A 26929-nucleotide genomic window follows, 5' to 3' on the forward strand; every position below is an offset into this window, starting at 1 on the left:
CACTTGAAATTGAGACAGTCCATAGTTGAAATTGATTTTATGTTCAGGTTGTAGGAGATGTAGGGTAATTGAAGAACTTAGCTGCAGCTCTCTCACCCTCTGGACTGGAAATGACACACCAAAAAATTGGATGACATGCAGCAGTCAGGCAAGATGCTAAGTGTCATACAGCATGGAAACCGACCCTTCGATCCAACTCATCCATGTTAACCAGACATCACAATTTGACCTTGTCTTATGTGCCTGTATTTGGTCTGTACCCTGCTAAACCCTTTCTATTCATATACCTGTCCAGGTGCCTTTTAAAATGTAACTGTACCCACCGCCACCACTTCCTTTGGCAGCTTGTTCCACACACAATCCACCCTCTGTATGAAAAAGTTACCCATTAGGTCCCTTTTAAATCTTTTCCCTCTCACCTTAAACCTATATCCTCTAGTTTTGGACACATCACTCTTGGAAAAAGTCCTTGACTATGCCCCTCATGATGTTATAAGCCTGTACGTGGTTACCCCTCAGTCTCCAGGGTAAAAAAATACCCCAACGTATTCAGCCTCCGTGTATAGGTCAAACCTTCCAACGTCCTTGTAAATCTTTTCTGTCCTGTCTCAAGTTCAAGAGCATTCAGCCAGAATTCTATGCAGTATTCCAAAAGTGTCCCGTACAGCCGCAATGTGACATCATAACTCCTGTACTCAATGCACTGACAAAAGAAGGCAAGCACGTCAAACGACTTCTTCACTAGCCTTCCTACCTGCAACTCCACTTTCAACTTGTGTTAGGCCCGTGAATCCAGGGCATTATGTAGTGAGATCCCATTCATTATCAATACAGATAAGTGCTTTTCGAGTCACTTGAAAAAATAGCTCTAGTATCAAAGGTAAATTTGGAAATCTTTTAATTATAGCTAGATGTACTTTATCAAATTAATAGTTATTGGTAATACAATTAGGAACTTAAAATATTTACCTTTTCTCATAAATCCTGCAAATGAATTATCAAAAGTAGGAATCCTGCATTTTCGTAGTTTGATTTTGGGTTTGATTTCATATTCTTAAAAGTAGAGCACTCCACAATTATGTCAACACTTTTATTATCCAGAGATCTTCCAAGAAAGTTGATGAATTTCAGTACTGCTACTCTCAAATCCTAGAGTAGCAGGAATATTCAAAATTAGTGCTTTGTCACAAACATGACACAAAACCTCATACAGTGCTCGCTCCCTACAGTACTGGCTCCCCAAAGGCTATCCACCGTCTACTAGGCACATGTTACAAGTTAAGCTTTGATCGGTATAACAAAGCCTGAGAATCAGCTTTTTAATTAGAACTCCAAAAAGACCTTGGAGAGGCATCATGAGGGAGGGAGTTCTAAATAGAGGGGTCAGCAAACCAGATAAGGGCTGTTGTATTGAATCAGACTATCAAGACTACAACCTGCAACGGTATAAAAGTGAAATAAAGAAATTTCTTTTCGATTCCAGAACTTATTCCACTCAGTCCATCTGAAGAAGCAACATCCAATTATTCAACCACAGAAGCACTCATATCTGCTGAATTCTCAGAGAGAATCATTAAGCCAGCAACAGGCCCATGATAATAACACACTGATCTTGCTTTCATCTTTTAACTGTACCCACATTAACCTTTGTATATGCATTTTAGCTAACAATGTACCACCTTTTATTTTGTAATTATCAGCAACGGTTGTCATAAACAAAACCTATGATCTGGTTTCAGACTAATGCTTTACTGCTGGTTAATACGCAATATGTAGGACCCAGCTACTTATGTGCTTGCTGAAAAATGTTGCCAACCATCATCTTTTTCAGTTTTAGGTGATTTCTTTTAGTCTGTGATGGAGGATGGGGCACAAATAAATCTGAGCAGAAAAGACTCATTTCTTTGATGATGGAATGTACATTATTATAGAACAATACCTACATAAGAGTTATATTAATTTCTGGGCATCTTAACTATTGTTCATAAGAAGTAGAGAAGGCTCATGTGTCTCTAGCAGGGGACTGTGCCAGATTCCAACTAATTCTCCACCCAGAGGTGATGTGACATCATCAGACAGGATGAAGTTTGGCATAGCTCAACTATTAACTCTTTCAGAAATAATGCACATACAATAGTTGTTTTCAAACAAACAAAACCGTTCTTAAACAAGCCACATAGATTTGCAGTTCATTGACCATTCTGTTGCTGTGCCTGATGTAATCATGATTATACAAGATGCTAAAGTCCATTTTGTTTCTGTTAATCCACCAAAGATTATGTACACAACCTCAGTCCCCATTCTTATTCCATTCCATTTTATTTTTTTAAAATTAGATACCTGTTCCCTTTTAAGAACTATTACTGATTCTGTTTTCTCCACTTTCCTGGTAAGGTCTAGTTTGTCCTACTATCCCCTCTTAATTTGATTATCTCTATGCATTCCAGATCAATGAATAAAGTTCCATTTATAATTCTGAACACTTCTTTCCTACTTTCCCATAACCTTCTTTGTTTTCATGCAAACAGCTTCAAGTTCTCCTCCCTGGATTCATTTCTGAGTTGACTTGACATCACAGTTTAGGGATATGGACTAGGTCAAGTAGAATTGAGATGAGGAGAAGTGGTTTCATACAGAGAGTAGTGAGGCTGTGGAATTCTCTGCCACAGAAAGTATTTGAGGACAAAAGATAGAATATTTTCAAGAAGGAGTTAGATATAATTCTTCTGACTGAGGGGATCAAAAGGTATGGTGTGAAAACAGGAGGAACAGGGTACTGAGTTGAGATAACAAGGTGTCGAGCTGGATCATAGGAGCAGGAAAGCTGACATTTCAGGCCTAGACCCTTCTTCAGAATTGAGGGATGCCTTGACAATATTGAATAGCAGAGCAAACTTGAAGAGCCAAAGGGCCTACTTGTGTCTTTTCTATATTTAAATGCCTTCTGAAGTGCTCACTTATGCATACCATACCAAGGTTTCCTCAGTTTCTGTATTGGCTGTTTATAGTTAGTTTTCTGCGTATTCAATCAATGCACAGCCTAACCAGGGTTAGAATATAGACAAGGCCATAGAATCTACTGTGTGGCAGAATTGCAGAGGGATTCACAGATAGTGATTTTAATTTGTTGAACAGAACAGAAACAAAAGTCCTGTGGGCCTAATCCACAAAAAAATATGATTGACCATGTCCAAGTACTTCAGGCAGATTAAAGATAGTGGGTGATTGTTACAATCTAAGGATATTGAAGATTTTGATGAGTGGTGCAAATCATTAATAACTCGTCATTCACAATCTTACTGGCAGTCCTAAACTCCAGATGGCCACTGCTGTTGTGAAATAAAGTGGTGTTTTTCAAGAGTAAAATAGCCACAATGCTATACATTCAAAATGTATGAAATGTTTTCAACTGTTAATAAGCATGTTTGACAAGAAAAATCTATGAAATGGTTATTTGTAGAACTTAAAAATAACTTGTATTTTCATAGCAAAGTTAAAGTAATGAAACATCCAGAAATATATCACTGCAGAGGGTTGTAAAAAATGTACAGAGATATAAGGGCAGATGAAAAACAGCTTGAGCAAAATTATATTTCTTAAGGAATATCCTTTGAGAGGAAATAAATCTAGAGAAGTGGAGAGATATGAGGAAAGATTTCCAGAGCTTAAGGCCTTGGTCGGTGAAGATATAGCCACCAATGTTGGAAAATAAATTAAAAATACAACAAGGCCAGGGTAGGAAGAGTTCAGCTATGTCTGATGGTTGGGAGTTGTGGAGTATCGGTTTTATTGAAGGAAAGGAGATCATGGCATTTGAAACCAAGGATGATAATTGTAAAATTGATGTTGCTTGGCCAGGAGAAAACCCATGTTCAGGTGCACAGGAATAAGGAGTGAACTTGTTGTTTGTAATGATGTGGGCAGCAGAGAATTGGATGACTTCAGCTTATTTGCAAGTTAGAACATGCAAGGTTTATCAGATTAGTCAAGATGCTGGTGAGGATTTCAGTGTTAATTGAGCAAAGGCAGCAATGATGCCACAAAGGCAGAAATAGAGGGTCTCAAGGATATGAAATACATCGTCTGATATACATATGTACATCTGAAACTAATACTGGGATCAAATACAAGTGCAATTTACCTTGGTCATCTCTTCATATGACTGAAACGTAATGTTGAATTCATGCCTGTGATCATATCAGTTCCTAACATGATCAAACCAGCTGTCATAATCCACTGTGACAAAACAAAATTTTGGAGAATTTGACAAAAGTGATGAAAAGAACAAATTACTTGATCATTAAGTGATCAACTATAGGCAGTTGTTGAACCACATTGAGCATGAAGCAGTTCTTCTTTATTCTGAAATATGACATTTTTAACTTAATGTAATAACATTAATCATTTTGCCAGGAGTAGATTGATAAAGACTTTTGGTTCAGGTAAACATTTCACTAAAAGGGCCCTCGGATTAGATCTTTGCAAAAGGCTGCAGCTGTTCAACTAGTGCCGATATCAATAGTTGCACAAGAAGAGTCAAATTTCAGAAAAGAAATTGCCGATCCACTTTAACTATTTTGGAGATTCTCCCAACAAACTTCAGTCTAATTTTGGTTTATTGTCAAAGTTTGAGGTAGAGTAAAAGGTCCAAATGTCCACAAATACACCTAGAGCTGCCATATGGCAGCGATCATTAGAGTTTTATTTGTTCATTCACAGAATGTGGGCTTCACAGACTCGATCAGCATTAATTGCCTACCCCTTTTCACCCTTAAGGTTATGATGAGTTACTTTCGTGGGTCAGTCACTCTCACCTCACCTCTGGGGTAATATAGGGATGTTGTCCATGTTTGAACCAAGGCTGTGATGAGGTCAAGAGCTGAGTGGCCCTGGCAGAACCCAAACTGGGCGTCACTGAGCAGGTTATTGCTGAGCAGGTGCTGCTTGATAGCGCTTTTGATGACACCTTCCATCACTTTGCTGATGATCGAGAGTAGGCTGATGGGGCATTAATTGGCTTGGTTGGATATGTCCTTCTTTTCATGTAAAAGACATACCTGGGCAATTTTCCATAGGGTACATCCCAGTGATGTAGCTGAATTGGAAAAGCTAGGCCAGAGTGTGGAAAGTCTTGCAGCACAAGTCTTCAGTATTCTTAAAAACTGAAAGAACAACTGCAGATACTGTAAATCAGAAGCAAAAACAGAAAGTGCTAGAAAAGATCAGCAGGCCTGGCAGCAACTGTGGAGAGAAATCAAGGTAACGTTTCAGGTTGTATGTATCCAGCCCTGAGGAAGGGTCACATGACCCAAAACATTAACTCTGATTTCTCTGCACAGATGCTGCCCGACCTGATGAGTTTTTTCAGCAATTTCTGCTTTTGTTTCTTCAGCATTGTTGCTGGAATATTTTCAGGACCTACAGCCTTTGCAGTATCTGATGCTTCTAACCATTTCTTGATATTAAATGAAGAGAATCAAATTGGCTGAAGACTGGCATTTGTGATGCTGGGTACCATGGGAGGAGACTATGACAGATCACCCACTCGATACTTCTGTCTGAAAATCCCATTGTAACTGCTTCAGCCTTATCTTTTGCTCTGACCTTTTAGCTTGTACCATCATTGAGGATTTGGATATTTATTGAGCCTCCTCCTCCAGTGAGTTATTTATCTTTCCACCACAACAATAGAACTTGAGTGCAATGAAAAACTGGCATGTAAGATGAGGTGAGACCTGGACCAGATTAGCCATGATTTTGTTGTAAGTTAGACAGGCTTAATGGCCAAATGACCATCTCCTATTTCTATTTCTTATGTCCTAATGTATTCGGGACTTGATGTGGCAGAACTGCAGAGCTTAGATGTGATCCATTGTGGAATCACTTTGCTCTGTTTATCATTTATAGTCTATGCTGTTTAGCACATAAGTACTCCTGTGCCATAACTGCAGGAGCTGAGGCCTCACTCATAGCTATGCTTGGTGCTATTCCTTCTCCACTTCTTCAGGGCTGGCAATGTCTTCGTGGTATTGTTGCTGGATTGTTAATATAGAAGTCTAGGTAATGTTCTAGGGACCTGGGTTTGAATCCTGCCATGCCGGATGGTGGAATTTGAATTCAGTAAAAATTTGGAATTAAGAGTCTGGTGATCACCATGAAATCACTTTTGATTGTCAGGAAAAACCCATCTGGTTCACTAACGCCCTTTAGGGAAGGAAAATACCGTCCCCTGGTCTGACCTACATGGAACTCCAGACCCACATTAATATGGTTGAATCTTAACTGCCTTCTGGGCAATTAGGGATGGATAATAAATACTGGCCTAGCCAGCAATGCCTTTATCCGATGAATGAATTTTTAAAACTCTCCAATGAACCAAAGTTGATCAATTGGCTTGACGGCGATGGTAGAGTGGGGATTACGCAGGGTCATGAGGATGAAGATTGTATTTGAGTGCACTTCTGCTGCTTTTGTTCCCCTCGTTCTCACACACCACCCCACCAACCTCCGGATACAACGCATCATCCTCCGACACTTGCGCCATCTACAATCCGACCCCACCACCCAAGACATTTTTCCATCCCCACCCTTGTCTGCTTTCCGGAGAGGTCACTCTCTCCATGACTCCCTTGTTCGCTCCACACTTCCCTCCAACCCCACCACACCTGGCACCTTCCCCTGCAACCGCAGGAAATGCTACACTTGCCCCCACACCTCCTCCCTCACCCCTATCCCAGGCCCCAAGATGACTTTCCACATTAAGCAGAGGTTCACCTCCACATCTGCCAATGTGGTATACTGCATCCATTGTACCCGGTGTGGCTTCCTCTACATTGGGGTTCGCATTAAACAACTGCACCTCCCAGTCGCAAACCATTTCCACTCCCCCTCCCATTCTTTAGATGACATGTCCATCATGGGCCTCCTGCAGTGCCACAATGATGCCACCCGAAGGTTGCAGGAACAGCAACTCATATTCCGCTTGGGAACCCTGCAGCCCAATAGTATCAATGTGGACTTCACCAGCTTCAAAATCTCCCCTTCCCCCACCGCATCCCAAAACCAGCCCAGTTTGTCCCCTCCCCCCACCGCACCACACAACCAGCCCAGCTCTTCCCCTCCACCCACTGCCTCCCAAAACCAGTCCAACCTGTCTCTGCCTCCCTAACCAGTTCTTCCTCTCACTCATCCCTTCCTCCCACCCCAAGCCACACCTCCATCTCCTACCTACTAACCTCATCCCACCTCCTTGACCTGTCCGTCTTCCCTGGACTGACCTATCCCCTCCCTACCTCCCCTCCTATACTCTCCTCTCCACCTATCTTCTTTTCTCTCCATCTTCGGTCCGCCTCCCCCTCTCTCCCTATTTATTCCAGAACCCTCACCCCATCCCCCTCTCTGATGAAGGGTCTAGGCCCGAAACGTCAGCTTTTGTGCTCCTGAGATGCTGCTTGGCCTGCTGTGTTCATCCAGCCTCACATTTTATTATCTTGGAATCTCCAGCATCTGCAGTTCCCATTATCTCGGGTAAAATACCTTGTCTATTCATCCTGTCCGTGCCCGTCATGATTTTATAAACATCTATAAGGTCACCCCTCTGCCTCCAATGCTCGGGGGGGGAAACAGCCTCAGCCTATTCAGCCTCTCCCTAAAGCTCAAACACTACAGACCCAAAAACATTCTTGTAAATCTTTTCCGCACCCTCCCAAGTTTAACAACATCCTCCCTATAGGAAGGTGACCAGAACTGTATTCCAAAAGAGGCCTCAGCAATGGCCTGTATAGCTGCAACATGACATCCTAACTCCTATATTTAATGTTCAGACCAATGAAGGCAAGCATCCTATTCTTTCGCAATTGTGTTTTCACTTCTTTTCAAAGGCAGTGTCGAAATATCATTCCCAGTAGCAGATTTATCATGTCAACTTTGAATTCCTGATTGACAGAAGCGGTGAGGGCATGTCTATGCTGATATATAGGGTAGACAGCAAAACCAAGAGTGAGAAATAAAAAGCTTTCAGCAAATTTTTCCACAAGATTTGCTAAGTTCTATAAACCCATTTCCTGTCATTTCTCGCTCCAGACATCTATGTACATGGAAAGCTCTGCAAGCTGTTCCACAGGTGTATTAATTGTCCCATGCAGTTTTACTCTATCTGTTGCGTCTGGATGATTTAATATATTCAAGTGCAGGAATGTGAAATTTTACCCTATTGTTTCTTTCTGAACTGATTATCAGTTAATTAACATGACTAACTGTATCAAATCACAAAATAGAGCTGAAGTGTCAGTTTGTGTAATTCGAGCGTAGAAGATTTTTCCAGCAACAGAAATTCTGGAAAACATTCAACAACTATTATCTGGTGTGATTTCCACCCCCTACAACCTAAGGATTATCTAGAGTACAGAGGATAATAAGGCTGAAAGCTGTAAAACAATGTACATTCAGCAAAGTATTCAAAAACATAAAGTGAAGCAGCATTGATTTATTATGTGTTCTGTAAAGATTGTTTCCTGGTGTTTCATGAAAAGAAAGGACTACAGCAGCAGAGAAGGTAGATTTTCAGAATAGAAAAAGAAGACCCAATTGAAATTTGTTTGTAGAATGTGTATTCACATTTTTTTTCCAATTTCTTGATAAGGATGAGATGCATTATAAAAAGTTCTGCTGTCAGGATAATAGCTGTACACCCGTGAGCTCAAAATGAATGTGAACGAACAGAAGCTTTCATAAGAATTTATTTATTTGTCTTTTTTTGTTTATTGATCTCAGTTAATCAGAATTTCTGAGTTCTCCCAATTAGCCATTGCAGTTTTGGTGGTTGATTGGTGAAAACCCTGGTATTAAACTTTGTAGTATAATAATTGCAAATATTATCTGACATCATAATGGTAAGGAGTTAATTCACAAGACTGCATGGTCTTTCTTTCCAAAGCATCACAAGATCTTTTTGCACAGTCATTTAGTTAACACCGAAAGAGCACTGTTCTGATGGAGTGCTGTAGTTTGGACAAGATATTAAACTAAGGCTCCCTTTTCCTATTCAGATAGACGTTAAATCTCCTATTGGAAAAGGAACAGGCAATTTCCAGATGTGCTGATCAACATTCTTCTTTCAACGAGAAGCTGCTCAAACAGATTTTCCAGTTACACATCTCACTTGTTTGCAGAACATTTGTTGTGTCCAGCTGTGTCTATATAAGAAAAAGTTCATAATTCAGAAGGACTCTTCGGATGTGAAGTTCTTTACAACGTGACAAGGTACTGTTTAAATGCAAGTTCTTTATTTACTTCCTAATTGGTGCAGATTATTATTTGAATTGACATTAGATGATTCATTCACAAGTCTGCCTTTTTCTCAGCTAAAGCATGTTTATATATTTTTATATCTTATGTGCCATTAGTTTTTCTGTTCATAATTGTTGATTTGTGTAAATAGCTCTTAGCAGTGATTTATAAATATTGCATTTAAAAACAAATCAGGGTGGTGAAGTTGTACTGTGTACATTAGCAAGAGCATTTAATGCAAATACTTTAAATTCACCTTTCTTAGCACAGAACATAACCTGGTTAGAAAAAATAAACTTGCAAATTTAAGTCCCACCATCTACAACTTGTCCTACCATCTACAACTTTTGAGACAAATAATTGCAGATTTCTAGTACCCTTTGGGTAAAAATGTATTACCTAATTATTTCCCTCATGAATGCCTTGTTATTATTACTAGAGCATGAAGATTATGCTGAATGTACAAGAGCGGTGAGATGATTTTGACCTTGTATAAGACACTTGTTAGACCTCAGCTGGTGCATTGCCCACAACTCTAGGTGCTAGACCATTGAAAGGATGTGGATGGAGTGCTGACAGTGCAGATGAGATTTACAAGAATGGCTCCAGGGATAAGCTCGATGAGCAGTTATGACGATGAATTGGAGAGTTTGACCCTGTGATTTGACAGATGTTTTCAATGTACAATAGACAAGGAAAAACTGTTCCTGCTCATATGTGAGATTTAAAACAAATTTAATTTTCAAAAGCAGCAAATATGATGTGAGAAAAAGCTCTTTCACCCAATAAGTAGAGTATAGAATGTACTGCAGGAAATGTGGTGGAGGCAGGTTCAACGTAGGCATTCAAGAGGACATTGTTTCCTATTGAATAACCATCCAACGTGTAAGAGTCTTGGGAAAAGGTAGGAAATTGACACCTGAGTCATGATGCTCATTTGGAGAGCCAGTGCAAGCAGGATAGGCCAAATGACTTCCATCTCAACCAAAATAATTATGTGATGCTATGAAGTCTGGCAACATGCATCCCCAGTCTTGATTTCTCCAATTGAAGGAATGTTTTGTTTCTGTCTTATCCTTTTAACATTTTAAACACTTCAATCAGATTGTGCTTCAAAATTCTATATACAAGGAAACATAAACCAAGTTTATGTCATCTGTCTTCATACCTAAATTCTGTACATCCCAGAATCATTCTGGCAGATATAGGCCATTGCATCTGCTAAAGTAGCGGAGTGTAATTCCTGATATATAATGTATCAATGGGCAGATCCTGGTATTTCACATTAGAATTTCAGCGACTAAGACAATAATACTTTGTAAAAGCACTCCCATTACTCCAACTGCATGCAGAAGACCTTGAGAAGAAGCAAAATCAGACTGATGTACTGTACAAGTAACTTATTTCTATAGAAACTGGCCTGGCAAAGGCAAATGTTAAGATATGCACTTTCCTGCTCAATCTACTAACCTTTGTTAAATATGTTTAAGCAACTACATAGATACAGAAATTGATAATGATTAAAGAAGATGCATTTTGCAATTTTGTTATTTATTTCCTCTGAATCATCTTCTACATCACATTGTCCTGTTATTCTTGAAGAATTCAGACATGTGAATCGTTTTTTTCAAAGTTGCCTGCCCAAAATTAACAACTGCTTGAGGAAATAAACATGAGAGTTAAAAGGCTTGCATGTTCAAAGGGTATGTTTCTGGTTAATTAAATGTGCGCATTGCGTGTTTCCATAAAGCTGGCCATTAACTTCAGTGCAGTAGTAAAGGTTGGTGCTGTTATTGCAATTGTATTCAGAAGTAACATAGAAAGTTTCACTTATTCAATATATGTGAGAGGAATATTGGAACAGTTATCCATTATTAATCAAAGAATCCCTACAGTGTACAAAGAGGCCATTCAGCCCATTGATTCCACATTGGCCCTTCAAACAGTATCCCACTCTGACCCACCCCATCCCTATAACTCCACATTTACTGCGACTAATCCACCTAGCCTGTATATCCCTGGATACAATGGGCAATTTAGCAAGACTAATCTACCTAACCTGCATATCTTTGGACAGTGGAAGGAAACTGGAGCACCTGATGGAAACCCACACAGATACAGTGAGAATAGGTAGTCACCCGATGCCAGAATCAACCCTGGGTCCCTAGCACTGTGGGGAAACAGTGCTAACCATTGTGCCATTCTACTGCCCCTAGAAATTTATTTACAAAAAACAAGCTTGTCTGTCTCTCAAACAACAAGGAGTGGAGCTGGATGAACACAACAGGCCAAGCAGCATCAGAGGAGCAGGAAAGCTGACGTTTCGTGCCTAGACCCTTCTTCAGAAATCATTGCCTGTCTCTCAACCTTTTGATCTTATTCCTTCTGAAGAAAAATCCACATAACTAAATGAGTGTAAATAGTACCAACGGGTAATATCATAGAGGTAAGCTACTGCTCAGTGCACGGGGAAGTTCAGTCAGTGACTGATAAATCCCCTGACTTGCCCATGAGAACATCTTTGTTGGCCCTGAATAATATCTGCCATCTCCAAGATCATAGCAGAGAATTGTATTGTCCAGAGAAGACCATTCAGCCCATCAAGCTTCTGATGTAAAACTATTTAAGAACATCCTGCACTTGAAAGGAATTCTAAACCAGACTTCCTTGGACCGAAGTTTCAAAATCTTCTCAGAACCTTACAATGATACGGCATAGAATGAAGCCATTCAGTCCATTTTTCCTACGGTGCCTCTTTGAAGGAGCTATTGAATCAGTCTCATTCTCTAACCTACCTCCAATATCCTGAAAATTTATCCCTTTCAAGTACTTATTTAATTCACTTTGTAAAGTTACTGTTGAATCCACGTGCACCATCTTTTAACGCACTGTATTCTAAAACAATGTTTCTTAAACTGGGGTACAAGAATTCATACTTTCTCTGTACTTTTCTCCCCCCAGGCTCCTACTACCCTTGCATCCTACCTCCCCAGGTTCCTATTTTTTTCCCAGTATCTGCTTGCCTCACCCTCAGCCCTTAGGCTCTCACAAGGCTTTGGACAAAACAGGCAAAATTAGAAGCAGGCACACCCATTTCACCAAATTTTAAACAATTATCTGTTCTTAAAATCTTTATTCAAACACTCTATCGATGGTGCATTTTCCTATGCCAGAATCATCGAATAGTTGAAGCACAGAAGAACACAAATCAACCTATTGAGTCACCGTTGATTCTCCTGACGAACTGTTCATGTGCTGCCACTTTCTAAATCCCTCCCCCCTCCAACCTGTGTTACTTATTCTATTTAGAAAATGGACAACTCATGATAGAGGGAGGCCAGTCAGTCCATTCTTTCAAACAAATGCAACAATCAGCCTAAACGCATTTTCCAGCATTTGATCTGTATCACTGTTGTTTATGGGACTTCACATGTATGTATAGTCATTGAGTATTTCTCTAATACCCTTCAAGGAGTGAGTTACAAACTTTTCCATCTTCTGGGTGAAAACTTGATTTCCTTACCTCCCCTCTAATCTTTGTAGCAATTACTTTAAATCTGTGCTTCCTGGGCATTGAGCCCTCTGCTAAGGGAAGTAGATCCTGTATTTCTACTCTATCCAGGCTTCTCAGAATCTTGTATGCTTCAATCAAATCTTCCTCAGCCTCCTCTATTCCAAGAACAACAGCCAATCCAATCTTCACTAAAGCTGCAATTTTCCAGTCCTGGCAACATCCTCATAAATCTACTTTGCACCTTCTACAGTGCAGTTGTATCCTTTCTCTAATGGGATGACCAAAACTGTATACCGTACTTAAGTTATGGCTTAACTAGGTTTACATTGCTCCGACAGAACCTCATTCCTTTTATTTCTGTACCCCTGCTAATCAAGGAAACTCAACCTCCTGGTTGAGGAACTCATCAACCAGTCCTGTTACATTCAAGGATCTGTGGACATTCATTCCAAGCTACCTCACTTCTTTTACACTTTTCAGTATCTTCCTTTTATTTGTGCCTTCCTTTGCTTTGTTTGATCTTCACAAATGCATCACTCCACATTTCTCCTGAATAGTATCCATTTGCCAGTTTTTTGCCCACCTCACCAGTCCATTCTGATCATGATCCCCATTTTTAGGTCCAAATCATTAGTACTTACTACAAAAGTCAAGGGCCTCAAAGGAACCCAACGGGAAACAGCTTTCCAGTTGCAAAAATACCCATCAGCTGTCACCTTTTGTTCCTGGCACTGAGCCAATCTTGTATTCAGCTAGTTACATTCTTGTGGATCGCATGGTCTCTTATTTTTATAACCAATGGATTCAGGACAACGTCCTTGCTAAAATTCACATCAACTACGCTACTCTCAAGTCCACTTTTGCTAAACCTCAGAAGATTCAATCAAGTTAGCCAGAAATTATCTTCACTTAATGAATCCAATATGCTTTTTTAATCCATGCCTTTCTGAGCGACATTATCTTATCTCTTAGAATTTATTCTAATAATTTGCTGACTACTGGGATTAACAGATAGACTCAAGGATTATGTGTCAATCTCTTGTTGAACTTTTAAGCAAGGGTACAATTATAGTAAACTCTAAATCTCCAGTGCCACAGTGAGATTTAGTGAGGATTGAGAAATGTTGGTCAGAATACCTATTATTTTCTCCCTCTCACTTATTTTGGCAGCATGAGCTATAGTCCGTCGACCTGAAAGATTAATCTACTTTCAAGGGGGCTTAGCACCTTAATATATCCTCTCTCTTGGTTATCACATCCAATATTTTTATACTCCTCCTCAAGAACAATGTCGTCATTACACCAGAGATAATAGGAACTGCAGATGTTGGAGAATCCGAGATAACAAGGTGTGGAGCTGGATGAGCACAACAGGACAAGCAGCATCTTAGGAGCAGGAAAGCTGACGGTTTGAGAGATTTTGTGATGAAGGGTCTAGGCCCGAAACGTCAGCTTGTGTGCTCCTAAGATGCTGCTTGGCCTGCTGTGTTCATCCAGCTCCACACTTTGTTACCTCCTTCACTATACCCCTGTTTTGTGAAGATAAATGCAATGTATTAAGAACCATAACTACAATGTCCTCCTCTACACATATGTTACCATTTTGGTCTTTTGCAGATCCTACTATTCACTGATAGGCTTAATAGCTCCTTGACACTAAGGTTTGGCAATTCCATCTTTTTTTCATTGTGAGAGCATGTTTACTGTAAACCCCTTGAAGTTCCACTTTGAGTAACTCCTATTGTTCCAATATTGCGTTATCTTCAAGTTCCTGCTTCTGGTCCAATTAGGTTTGTACTCTCCATCCCTGCTTCTGGTCCAATTTTGCTCATTCACTACTCAGCTTAATAAAATTGGTCTTGCCCAAATTTAAACTCTAACTCCTGTTCTGTCTGTGTCTTTTTCCATAAGTAAGTTAAAACTTACTGTATTATGATCATAACTGCCAACATGTCACCCCAGCACTACAGTTTTCATTTGTCTGTATTCACTTGCTAAAATCAAATCTAGAACTACTTTGTCTCTTTTTGGACTTACTACATACTGTTCAAAAATGTTGTTTTGAATGTATTCAAGAATTCTTGTCCCTCAATTCCTTTCAACTGTAACTATCCCAGTTAACATTAGCATGGTGATAATTCCCTACAATTATCTTCCTTGTGTTTTTACTCTTCTCAGAGTCTTGCTCTTGTACGTCCTTCTGCTTTTTTGTGAATTTGTACTCCCAGCAGTGCGATTCTTCCTCAGCTCAGACCATATGACTTAATTTGACAATCCTCTTCATAGCTGGAGAGCCAATTGTTTCTTCAACCAAAATTACACACCTTTCATTGTTTACCCGCCTTTCCACCAGATATGAAAACCACGTAACCTGGAATGTTGAGTTGCCATTCCTGTTCCTCTTTAAATTATGCCCATGCTATGATATTTCACATTTCTGCCCATCATATCAGCTAATCTGCCTTGTTAGCTAAATTCCTAACTAAACTATGAGTTGTACATTATGTTATAATTTGGTATAAGGTTGGGAGGAATAGGACTGAGCAATTACAAATCCATTAGAAAGTGGGTTTTTCAATTAAAAAAAAGCAATTCCTCTTATCCACCCTTTGGTTCTTTTACTTGTAACTTTCAATCCATATTGTCTGGTCCCAAGTCCTCTTGGCAGCAAAAGTAGTTTCCCCATATTTACTCAAACAAAGTCCTTAAGACTTTAGAACACTATCATTGATTATTCACTTTAAACCCAAGAAGGCTAACTCGATTAAGTAGATAAATTATCTGAACATATAAATTGCCAGTGTGAAGATCTAGGTGCCAAATTAAGAAGCAGAACCTCAAAGCTCATGATCTCTGAATTCTTACCTGAGCCACATACAAATTAGCATAGGGCAAAGCAGAGTAGAGAGATGAATATGTGGCTGAAAGACGGATATGGGAGAAGTGGGTTCTCGTTTTTGAGGCATTGGCACCAGTTCTGAGGAAAATAGGATCTGCGCTGTTGGGGCACCTGAATCGTGCTGGGACTGTTGTTCTTACCTACTTCATAATTTGGAAAGAAGAGAGAGTTTTAAAATAAATAGTGGGAACATGGGTTCAAATTTGGGAAGAGGTGGTGAATCAAAGATGAGAGACATGAAAAAAGAGAAAGCTTTTAATATGAGTAATGCTAAAAAAATCCTGTAACAGAAAGGGATGGAGAGTACAAACCTAATGGTAAAATAACAAATAAGGCTGCAGGTTACAAAAAGAATAAAAGAATAAAACTAAAATCTCTGTATCTCAATGCATATACAGATGAACTGAGAGTGCAAACAGAAAATAATAAAAATAATTTGGTATCTAAATGTTGAAGAGTGAAAAACATTTAGGAAGTATAAAAAGTTGGAAAACACGGAGAGGTGGCACCATTAATTAATGATGGTATTCACACAATAAAAGTGATGAACTAATTTCAGAAAATCCAGATGTGGAAATGGTTTGGGTAGAGATGAGAATTGATAAATGCAAGAAGTATCTAATGGGAGTGATGTACAAACCCCATAACAGTGATCAGTTGCTACAGCGGAGAATAAAGGAAAAAATAATAGGAGCATATCAGAAAGACATGACGATAATCGTGGATAGTAAAATGTGAGGCTGGATGAAGACAGCAGTCCAAGCAGCATCTCAGGAGCACAAAAGCTGACGTTTCGGGCCTAGACCCTTCATCAGAGAGGGGGATGGGGAGAGGGAACTGGAATAAATAGGGAGAGAGGGGGAGGCGGACCGAAGATGGAGAGTAAAGAAGATAGGTGGAGAGAGTATAGGTGGGGAGGTAGGGAGGGGATAGGTCAGTCCAGGGAAGACGGACAGGTCAAGGAGGTGGGATGAGGTTAGTAGGTAGATGGGGGTGCGGCTTGGGGTGGGAGGAAGGGATGGGTGAGAGGAAGAACCGGTAAGGGAGGCAGAGACAGGTTGGACTGGTTTTGGGATGCAGTGGGTGGGGGGGAAGAGCTGGGTTGGTTGTGTGGTGCAGTGGGGGGAGGGGACGAACTGGGCTGGTTTAGGGATGCAGTAGGGGAAGGGGAGATTTTGAAACTGGTGAAGTCCACATTGATACCATTAGGCTGCAGGGTTCCCAGGCGGAATATGAGTTGCTGTTCCTGCAACCTTCGGGTGGCATCATTGTGGCAGTTCAGGAGGCCCATGATGGACATGTCATCCAGAGAATGGGAGGGGGAGTGGAAATGGTTTGCGACTGGGAGGTGCAGTTGTTTGTTGCGAGCTGAGCGGAGGTGTTCTGCAAAGCGGTCTCCAAGCCTCCGCTTGGTTTCCCCATTGTAGAGGAAGCCGCACCGGGTACAACGGATGCAGTATACCACATTGGCAGATGTGCAGGTGAACCTCTGCTTAATGTGGAATGTCATCTTGGGGCCTGGGTTAGGGGTGAGGGAGGAGGTGTGGGGGCAAGTGTAGCATTTCCTGCGGTTGCAGGGGAAGGTGCCGGGTGTGGTGGGGTTGGAGGGCAGTGTGGAGCGAACAAGGGAGTCACGGAGAGAGTGGTCTCTCCGGAAAGCAGACAGGGGTGGGGATGGAAAAATGTCTTGGGTGGTGGGGTCAGATTGTAAATGGCGGAAGTGTCGGAGGATGATGCGTTGTATCCGGAGGTTGGTAGGGTGGTGTGTGAGAACGAGGGGGATCCTCTTAGGGCGGTTGTGGCGGGGGCGGGGTGTGAGGGATGTGTTGCGGGAAATACGGGAGACGCGGTCAAGGGCGTTCTCGATCACTGTGGGGGGAAAGTTGCGGTCCTTAAAGAACTTGGACATCTGGGATGTGCGGGAGTGGAATGTCTTATCGTGGGAGCAGATGCGGCGGAGGCGGAGGAATTGGGAATAGGGGATGGAATTTTTGCAGGAGGGTGCGTGGGAGGAGGTGTATTCTAGGTAGCTGTGGAAGTCGGTGGGCTTGAAATGGACATCAGTTACAAGCTGGTTGCCTGAGATGGAGACTGAGAGGTCCAGGAAGGCGAGGGATGTGCTGGAGATGGCCCAGGTGAACTGAAGGTTGGGGTGGAAGGTGTTGGTGAAGTGGATGAACTGTTCGAGCTCCTCTGGGGAGCAAGAGGCGGCGCCGATACAGTCATCAATGTACCGGAGGAAGAGGTGGGGTTTGGGGCCTGTGTAGGTGCGGAAGCGGGACTGTTCCCACCACCCCACCACCCAAGACATTTTTCCATCCCCACCCCTGTCTGCTTTCCGGAGAGACCACTCTCTCCGTGACTCCCTTGTTCGCTCCACACTGCCCTCCAACCCCACCACACCCGGCACCTTCCCCTGCAACCGCAGGAAATGCTACACTTGCCCCCACACCTCCTCCCTCACCCCTATCCCAGGCCCCAAGATGACATTCCACATTAAGCAGAGGTTCACCTGCACATCTGCCAATGTGGTATACTGCATCCGTTGTACCCGGTGCGGCTTCCTCTACATTGGGGAAACCAAGCGGAGGCTTGGAGACCGCTTTGCAGAACACCTCCGCTCAGCTCGCAACAAACAACTGCACCTCCCAGTCGCAAACCATTTCCACTCCCCCTCCCATTCTCTGGATGACATGTCCATCATGGGCCTCCTGCACTGCCACAATGATGCCACCCGAAGGTTGCAGGAACAGCAACTCATATTCCGCCTGGGAACCCTGCAGCCTAATGGTATCAATGTGGACTTCACCAGTTTCAAAATCTCCCCTTCCCCTACTGCATCCCTAAACCAGCCCAGTTTGTCCCCTCCCCCCACTGCACCACACAACCAGCCCAGCTCTTCCCCCGACCCACTGCATCCCAAAACCGGTCCAACCTGTCTCTGCCTCCCTAACCGGTTCTTCCTCTCACCCATCCCTTCCTCCCACCCCAAGCCGCACCCCCATCTACCTACTAACCTCATCCCACCTCCTTGACCTGTCCGTCTTCCCGGGACTGACCTATCCCCTCCCTACCTCCCCACCTATACTCTCTCCACCTGTCTTCTTTTCTCTCCATCTTCGGTCCGCCCCCCCCTCTCTCCCTATTTATTCCAGTTCCCTCTCCCCATCCCCCTCTCTGATGAAGGGTCTAGGCCCGAAACGTCAGCTTCTGTGCTCCTGAGATGCTGCTTGGCCTGCTGTGTTCATCCAGCCTCACATTTTACTATCTTGGAATTCTCCAGCATCTGCAGTTCCCATTATCTCTGACGATAATCGTGGGAAGTTTTAGTCTACTGGAAAAACCAGGTGGGTAATGATAGCTTAGATGATAGCTTAGAATATTCATAGAATATTTTTGGGATAATTTCTATGTTTTAGAGCCACACAGAGAGCAAGCTATTCTAGACCTTGTGTAAAAGGATAATATTGATTAATAACCTTTCAGTGAAGGCTATTGTGGGTAGCAGCAAACATGATATGATTGAATTTTACCATTCAGCATAAATGAGTTAAGAGTGGGGTTGAGACTGTTTATTTAAACTTAGTTAAAGGCAGTTATGAGAATTTTGAAGGTAGAGCTGGCTAAAAGTATTAACAAATTGGGGTCAAGACTAGAAAAATAGAGGTGCTATGACAGACATGTAAATGAGTACTTCAGAACATACAGAATGAATACATGAATAAAATTCCAAGGAATATCCCACCACCCATGGTTAACTGGAAAGGTTAAGGATAATTAAATGAAAAATAATTGTGCAAAGAAAGGTGGAAGTCCACAAGATTGGATTAGATATAAAAAAGATCAAAAAGTGACAAATTGATTAATGAGAGTTTGAGAGAAACCTAGCCAGAAATATAAAGGCAGACATAAGAGTTGCCATAAAGAATTGAAAAAGTAAACAAAGTTAGCATTGGCCCTGTAGAAAGTGAGTCTGGAGTACTAATAATGAAAAATAATTACATTGGCTAAACATTATTCTCTTTTCAAAATCTAGAATGTAACATGAGTTGTAAGGAACCGGTGGATGTCCTGTACTTCACTTTACAGAGGCATTTGATATAGTGCATGATCAAAGGTTCCTGTGGAAAATAAGGCACATGCCAAAGGCCATAACATACTGACATGGATAGAAGATTGGCTGGCTAACAGGATGCAGAGAGTAGACATAAATGAGCCTTTTTTCAGATTGGCAAGATGAGTGCCACAGAGGTCAATGCTGGGACCTCAACTGTTTACCAAGTTATATAAATGAACGAAGGGACAGGTGGTATGTATATCAAATTTGTTGATGATGCAAGACAGGAATGTCAGTAATGAAGAGGATACTTGGAGACTACAGAAAGATTTCAGTAGGTTAAATGAGTGAACAGTTATGTGGCTAATGGAGGATAATTATCCATTTTGGCAAGAAGAATAAAAAGGAAGCATATTATCTAAATTGTGGAAGATTGCAGAGCTCTTAGAGGCGGGTGGATCTGAGTGTCCTTTTTGAATGAGTCACAAAAGAGTTTACAGCAAGTAATCAGGAAAGCTAATAGAATGTTTTCATTTATCATGAAGGGAATTGAATATGAAAGTGTAAAGTTAATGCTTCAATTATATAAGGCACTGGCGAGATGCCAGCTGGAGTACTTTGATCTCCATATTTAAGAAAGGACGTAAATGCATTTGAACCAATTTAGTGAACAGCTAGACTAATATCTAGAGTGGGAGGTTGTCTTATGAGAGAACATTGGCAAGCTAAGTTTATATCCAATTGAGTTTTGATGAATATGAGATTGTTTGGTTGGAATGTGTAAGATTATGAAGGGTCTTAATAGGGTGAATGCAGAGAGGATATTTTGTCTAATGGGAGAATATTGAATGTTAAAAATAAGGGATTACCCAGTTAAAACAGAGATGAGGCTTTTTTTTCTCTGAGGGTTGAGAGTCTTTGGAACTCTTCTCTTCTAAAGGTTGTGGAATCAGTGTCCGTATATATTTTTAGGGTAGAAGTCGGCAAATTCTTGGCAGCAATGTTGAAAAGTTGTTCAGGAAAGGTGGCACTGTGGTAACAATCAGATCAGCCACGATCTTGTTAAATGGTAGAGCAGGCTTGTGGGGCCGATTGGCTTACTCCTCATCCTTTTCACGTTTTGCTCAGAATATTTGACCACTTCAGATATGGTTTGAGGATTTCTTTAAAGTATTTCTTCTCTCCTCCTGAGAGTCTTTTGCTGTAAAGTGGTCTGAGTAGAACAGTTGGTTCAGGAGCCTGACATCAGGCTAACAAATGACACATCCTAGCAGCAGTGTTGATTTTGAGTGACTAATGCCTCAATATTGGGTAGCCTTTCTTGCGACCTAGTTTAGAACACCTCACAAAGGCACCTTTAATGGCATTTTTCTCATGATTTGCGGAGCCACCTGGATGTTTTCCATATGACCAAAGCATACAGAAGAACGGGGACCAGTGCTGCCCGGTAAACCATACCTTATTTTCACGTTTGAGATCCTGTTCCTCAAAACCTCTTTTCCTCAGTCGGCTGATGGCTGAGCCAGCACATTGACAAAGAGGTGAGTAATTTCATCATCTATGTCTGTCTTCACTGTGGGGAGGCTCCTAAGAAATGAAAGATGCTCCTTTTTTTACCTCAGCAAAAGGAGCCAGTGATGATCTGGAGTTCAGATTCTGATTGAACGCATATGCAGTGGTCATCTGTGTCCTTAGTGCCTGAGACTGGAGTGATCTTGTTTTTGTATTGATGGTAGCATAGGTTGAATAGTTTCCCATCTGTTTTGTAGATTTATGTCCATGCTGGTACCAGTTTGTTGCTGATGATGTAGCACCACAGTGAGGAAGATGATTGAACAATGCGGTCTTCTTTGAACTGAGTAGACACTGAGATGGGGAAACCTTCACTAAATGCTGTCTGCAGAACTGTATTCAGTTCTAGCAACTGCACCACAGGCAGGCCATGGTGATGGTGCAGTGCATAATCTGCAGAACCATTCCATAGCTAGTAAGGTTAAAATTGATCATGCTTGTAACTGCTTACATATAAAAGATTAAAGTGAGATCTAACTGTGATGTTTAGGATAATTGATGAAATATAAGGGATTGATAAAGAGAAACTGTTTCTCCTGATGAGTAAGTTTGGAACAAGGGAAAGTTACCTTATAATTAGACACAGAGTCAACATTGTAAGGGACTTCCTCATATCAATGAGTAGAAACCTTTAACATTGTGCCTCCAAAAGCTATTGAGAGCTAGGTCAAATAAAAATGTAAAACTGAGATTGATTGAGGCTTACAAACCAAGGCAGACTGATGGAGCTAAGATCAGCCATGATCTAGTCACGTAATGCAACAGATTCAAGAAGCTGATTAGCCTACTCTAGTTCTTCTGTTTCTCCCTCTTAAACCTCTCTGCTCCAAGGAGCACACTTAGAGCTTCTCTCATCTCCCTACATGACTAATGTTTCCCATTCATTGCATCATTCTGGTAAATGACCTCTGCATTCTCTTGGACACCTTGACATCCTTCCAGAATTGCGCTCAGTACGTCAGTTGAGGCCTAAACAATGATTTGTAAAGGTTTAACATCATTTCCTTGGTTATGTATTCTAGGTATCAACAGAGTCAAGGATGTCTAGTGTCTACTCTAATAGTCAAATCACCAAACAATCTAGTTGCTGCTGTAGTGGCCACCTGCCTGTGAAACCAGTGCTCATTATAGTGGCCATCCTGTCTGGCAAACTACTCTCCCTTTATTCATCAACACTCGACTGCCTGCTTGTAGCAGCAACTGTAGCAAAGACGAAAGCACTGGGCTGGATTACTTCCAGAGTGTTGTTTTTCTATCATCTGATGTAAAATCCTCTTGACCATACTACACTGTAAGGTATATTTACTCACTGAACAGTCAGGGAAACTGATTTCATTTAGTTTTAGCTATCGCTATAATTTTGAAACAAACATTTACCTGCAAGAACAGTGAGTAAAACCAAACATTTAGGATAACAGATTATCTGGTCATTTATCTCAATAATGGTTATTGGACCTGACTGTGGACAAATTGGCTTTTGCAATTTTTCTTTCCTTTATAACAGTGACTACATCTTGAGCATTTTGCTAGCAGCAAAGAAATTTGGGATGTCCTTGCTTGTGAAAGGCACTACATAAATGTAGCTCTTTCTTTTCAGATGTAATTTCAAATTATGTAAATTAATGTTACTTCCTTGAAATTGGTTTTCAAACCTGTTACTTTGGCTGACATTGGACAGGAATAAGTGGTCTGTCTCCCAAGTGCTGCTACTGGCCATCCATAAGTAAACATCAGAGTTTGGATTGAAATCTCATGGTCTGTCTCAATCCTGTCTCCAGCTCCCACATCAACCTATTATTTGGAAGCATGCTGTTTTATTGCTGGCTGTGAGAGAAAGATGAGAAAAAGCTTACAAAAAGTGCCTCAAAAAATGTTAAAATCAGGCCGAAGGTAATGTTACCACTTGCTACTGAAGCTAGATCTCAGGATCATAGATATAAGAGAGCAAAAGTGAATTTGGAAGGCAGCAAATTGTGGGGTTTCCTTTTTATGAGATTTCCACACACTTGATACAAGTGCAATACGCCGACTTCTGTGAACAGCCATAGTTTATTTAAGCAAGTACAAGCTTTTGGAGAATCAATGAACAATCATTGCAGAGCGTGCGGAGCTGTGTCAAGTGATGCTCCCCAGCAAGGGAACCGTCTTCCCTTTGTATAGGATTTTACATCATAGTCAGTCATGTACGCAAGTTACAACTTTTTACTTCCCCGTAGTCATATGCGTAGCAACAGTGATAGTACATGACTCAATCGCCTAACATTAGAATCAAAGGTTAGCTGTCCAAAAATAATGTGTGCACCTAGACAGTTCCTCATTTCTGAATCGCTGCTCTAGACCGTACCTCATGTTTTTAGCCTTAGTTCAACATTTACAGAGAGCAAAGTATAATTAGATTACCACATTTTTTACTGCGAGACAGAGGCGTCCATGGCGCAGTTTAGCACTTAATTTCTTACATGTCAGCAGAACAAATATTATCCCTTTAACATTTCATTCCCTCCTTATATCATTCCATGATAATCAACTAAATGGGGGCTGAGAAAGGCACCGCCAGCTTATTCATAAGAATCTCACAGCCAGTATTTAAGCAAGTTATTAATACACAACATACAATGATTATAACAACAAGAATTACTAGCCCATGCAGTAGATAGGATCTCCAGGATCCTCCCAGTAGCCACCCTAACCTGTCATCTCCTTTCTTAGGACCTTGTCTGAAATCGTCCAATTGTTTCTTAATAGCCTGGATGGTGTGGGTTATGTTGTATAATTCGTCCATAACATGGGTGATGCATTTGTCTCCTACTATTGTACAAACTCCCCCCTGTTGTGCTAATTGATAACCCACTGCATATCTAGTTTGTTGTGTGTAGAGCCTTAACTCTGCCAATTCCTGATTAACCGCTTCTAGTCCCCTCACTGTACTGTTTCCCAGGATAGTTAACCCATAAGTGAGGTAATTCCGGTTCTTCGCTGCTATTACTCCTGCTGATCCTCCAAGGGACAGCGGTCCCAGGAACCCGTAGCTAAAGGAAGATCCCAGAGTTACTGGGTCCTACCAGTCTGCGCAAAATTCCTCACTAATAACTTGGGTAACTATTCTGCGGCGGGTGTGTGCTTTCTGTGGGCATGGGACAGTAAGTGGTCCTGGTCCATATTTCTTTTTCTGAGTCAGGGGCATCCCCCTGTAAACACTGCACAGTGACAATGTCTGGCATACCCGTCGTGTTCAAAGAACGTGAGCGATTTATCACCTCCTTGCTCATAGAGAGCTTAATAAAGGTTTGATCTACGGCAGCCTGTTTGGCAGCCTGATCAGCCCGAGCATTGCCCTAAGTAACTGCAGAGTCATCGGAGGCATGGGCAGTGCATTTGATAATAGCCAATTGTTCAGGGAGGAGGATTGCCTGGAGAAGGGTTTGAACATACAAAGAATTCTCGATGGGCTTGGCCAGTGGGGCAGAGGGGTGCTTTCTCCAGTCCTTCTCGTCTTGCTCATCTATGTCATTATAACAACATCGGCAAGCCAGATATGTCAGGAGGTACCTCCATTTTATTCCCACATGATAAACCAGCTTGACACTGATTACTTATTTTGCCTTTCCTTTCTCAATCTTTCTTGTTCTGCTTTACTCATATCACAATCTTCATACTGCCACTTCAACACCTCCCACGACTTAGGGCTTCCCTCATGATCACATACTCTAATCCCTGTCTGAAGTGCATTATTCTCACAGCTGGCCTGTTCATATTTATTCGTTATTTCCTCAGCAGTCTTTCTCCACGTGGATATTAAAGTTTTCCATTTTGTCCCCGTATTACGTTTCTAACTTGCTTCTTCTGCTTTTATGCATTTATCTACATCCCAAGTTCCCCCTATTGGCCAAATTTCATTTCCCTATTTCTTATTTAGGCATGCCTACAGACATCTGAACCGTTCCGGCATAACCGGTCTAAAGGGGTTCCGACACCCGACTTATCTAAAGTTTGTCCCATTTTTAGCGCTTTTACATTTTACTCATTTCTATATACTCCAGTCTCAACACCCACTTCAGGGTCCTGACCTTCGCATGGGGGATGTCCCCTCTTAACAACCCGCCTAAGACACTGTAACTGTCCTATACCTACGTTTGAACACTTATCCTACTTTACCATTCTTATACTAACCCCCCGGACGTACGTAGTCAATTTTACCTGACCTAGGGACTGTAACCCCGGCCGCTGGGGTACTCTAACCCCCCGGATTTTTCAGTTACCTGACCAGGGGACTCTAACCCCGGCCAAATTCTAGGGGGACTCTAACCTCCCTGACACGGTCTTGTCAGCGTACAAGTGCGTAAGTTATCTCAGAGATTCCGCCACTACAGAGTTTTAGAGGAAGAGGGGGCGTCTGAGTGACAGGTTAATGAGAGAGATCAAGGTAAATCTTACCTTGTAAGCCCATCCATCTCAAGTCACCCTCACACAGATGATCACTTATTCAGTCCACTTTGAAGTTCCATAGATATATTGGAATCCCATCCTTGTTGCCAAATGTGGAGTTTCTTTTTTATGAGATCCCTACACACTTGACACAAATGCTATATGCCGACTTCTGTGAACAGCCACAGTTTATGTAAGCAAGTACAAGCTTTTGGAGGATCAATTAACAATCTTCACAGGGCTTGCAGAGCCGTGTCAAGTGACGCTCCCCAGTAAGGCAACCGTCTTCCCTTTGTATAGGATTTTACAGCATAGTCAGTCACGTACGCAAGATACACCTTTTTACTTCCCCGTAGTCATATGCCTAGCAACAGTGATAGTACATGACTTAATCACCTAACATTAGAAACAAAGGTTAGCTGCCCAAAAACTATGTGTACAATTAGACAGTTCCTCATTTCTCAATCGCCGCTCTGGACAGTACCTCATGTTTTTAGCCTTAGTTCAACATTTACAGAGAATACAGTATAATTAGATTACCACATTTATTCTGCAAGGCAGAGTTGCCTGCAGCACAGCTTCGTACCTAATTTCTTACATGTCAGGAGAACAAATATTATCCTTTTAACATTTCAAAATGGTTTGAATTTGAAAATTGCTGCCACAAGGAATAGTTAAAATGGCGTGCACAGATGAATTTAAGAGAGAGCTGCACAAACACAAACCAGGGAGAAGGAAACAGCAAAATGTGCTGATAAGGTAAGAAGATTGAAGGGCGAGAGAGGTCCCTGTAGAACATAAACCTGTGTACCGTCTAGTTGGGCAAAATGGTGTTTTCTTTCTGGGCTGTAGGTATTTTAACTGTGGAAGGAGTAAGAAAGAATCATAAACTAGGTAAGGAGGATGACAAATATAAAATGGGGAGGGAATGAAAGAAATACAGAAATCAAGGGTGAGAGAAACAAGTTAATATTGCCCTGTGATGTACATAGAACATAGAACAGTACAGCACAGAACAGGCCCTTCAGCCCACAATGTTGTGCCGACCATTGATCCTCATGTATGCACCCTCAAATTTCTGTGACCATATGCATGTCCAGCAGTTTCTTAAATGTCCCCAATGACCTTGCTTCCACAACTGCTGCTGGCAACGCATTCCATGCTCGCACAACTC

General features: G+C 41.5%; 1 protein-coding gene and 1 long non-coding RNA gene across 4 annotated transcripts in view; one reads left to right on the plus strand and one right to left on the minus strand.

The window, feature by feature from the left end:
* The window catches only part of LOC125452231 (amine sulfotransferase-like), a 102877-nt gene that overhangs the window by 34346 nt on the left and 41602 nt on the right, over positions 1-26929 (plus strand). For all 3 annotated transcript variants that reach the window (XM_048530401.2, XM_048530404.2, XM_048530403.2), the window contains exon 2: positions 9048-9261. The gene's annotated coding sequence lies outside the window, so the exon portion shown is untranslated. The remainder of the gene's footprint in view (positions 1-9047; positions 9262-26929) is intronic.
* On the minus strand, positions 1020-26025 carry LOC125452232 (uncharacterized). The gene is made up of 3 exons (XR_007247502.2): positions 25765-26025; positions 4142-4236; positions 1020-1149 (listed from the first exon to the last, which is right to left on the minus strand). It is a non-coding gene; the product is annotated as an uncharacterized LOC125452232 (long non-coding RNA).

This window comes from Stegostoma tigrinum, chromosome 4 (genome assembly GCF_030684315.1).
Source record: "Stegostoma tigrinum isolate sSteTig4 chromosome 4, sSteTig4.hap1, whole genome shotgun sequence".
In the NCBI taxonomy this organism is placed as follows: domain Eukaryota; kingdom Metazoa; phylum Chordata; class Chondrichthyes; order Orectolobiformes; family Stegostomatidae; genus Stegostoma; species Stegostoma tigrinum.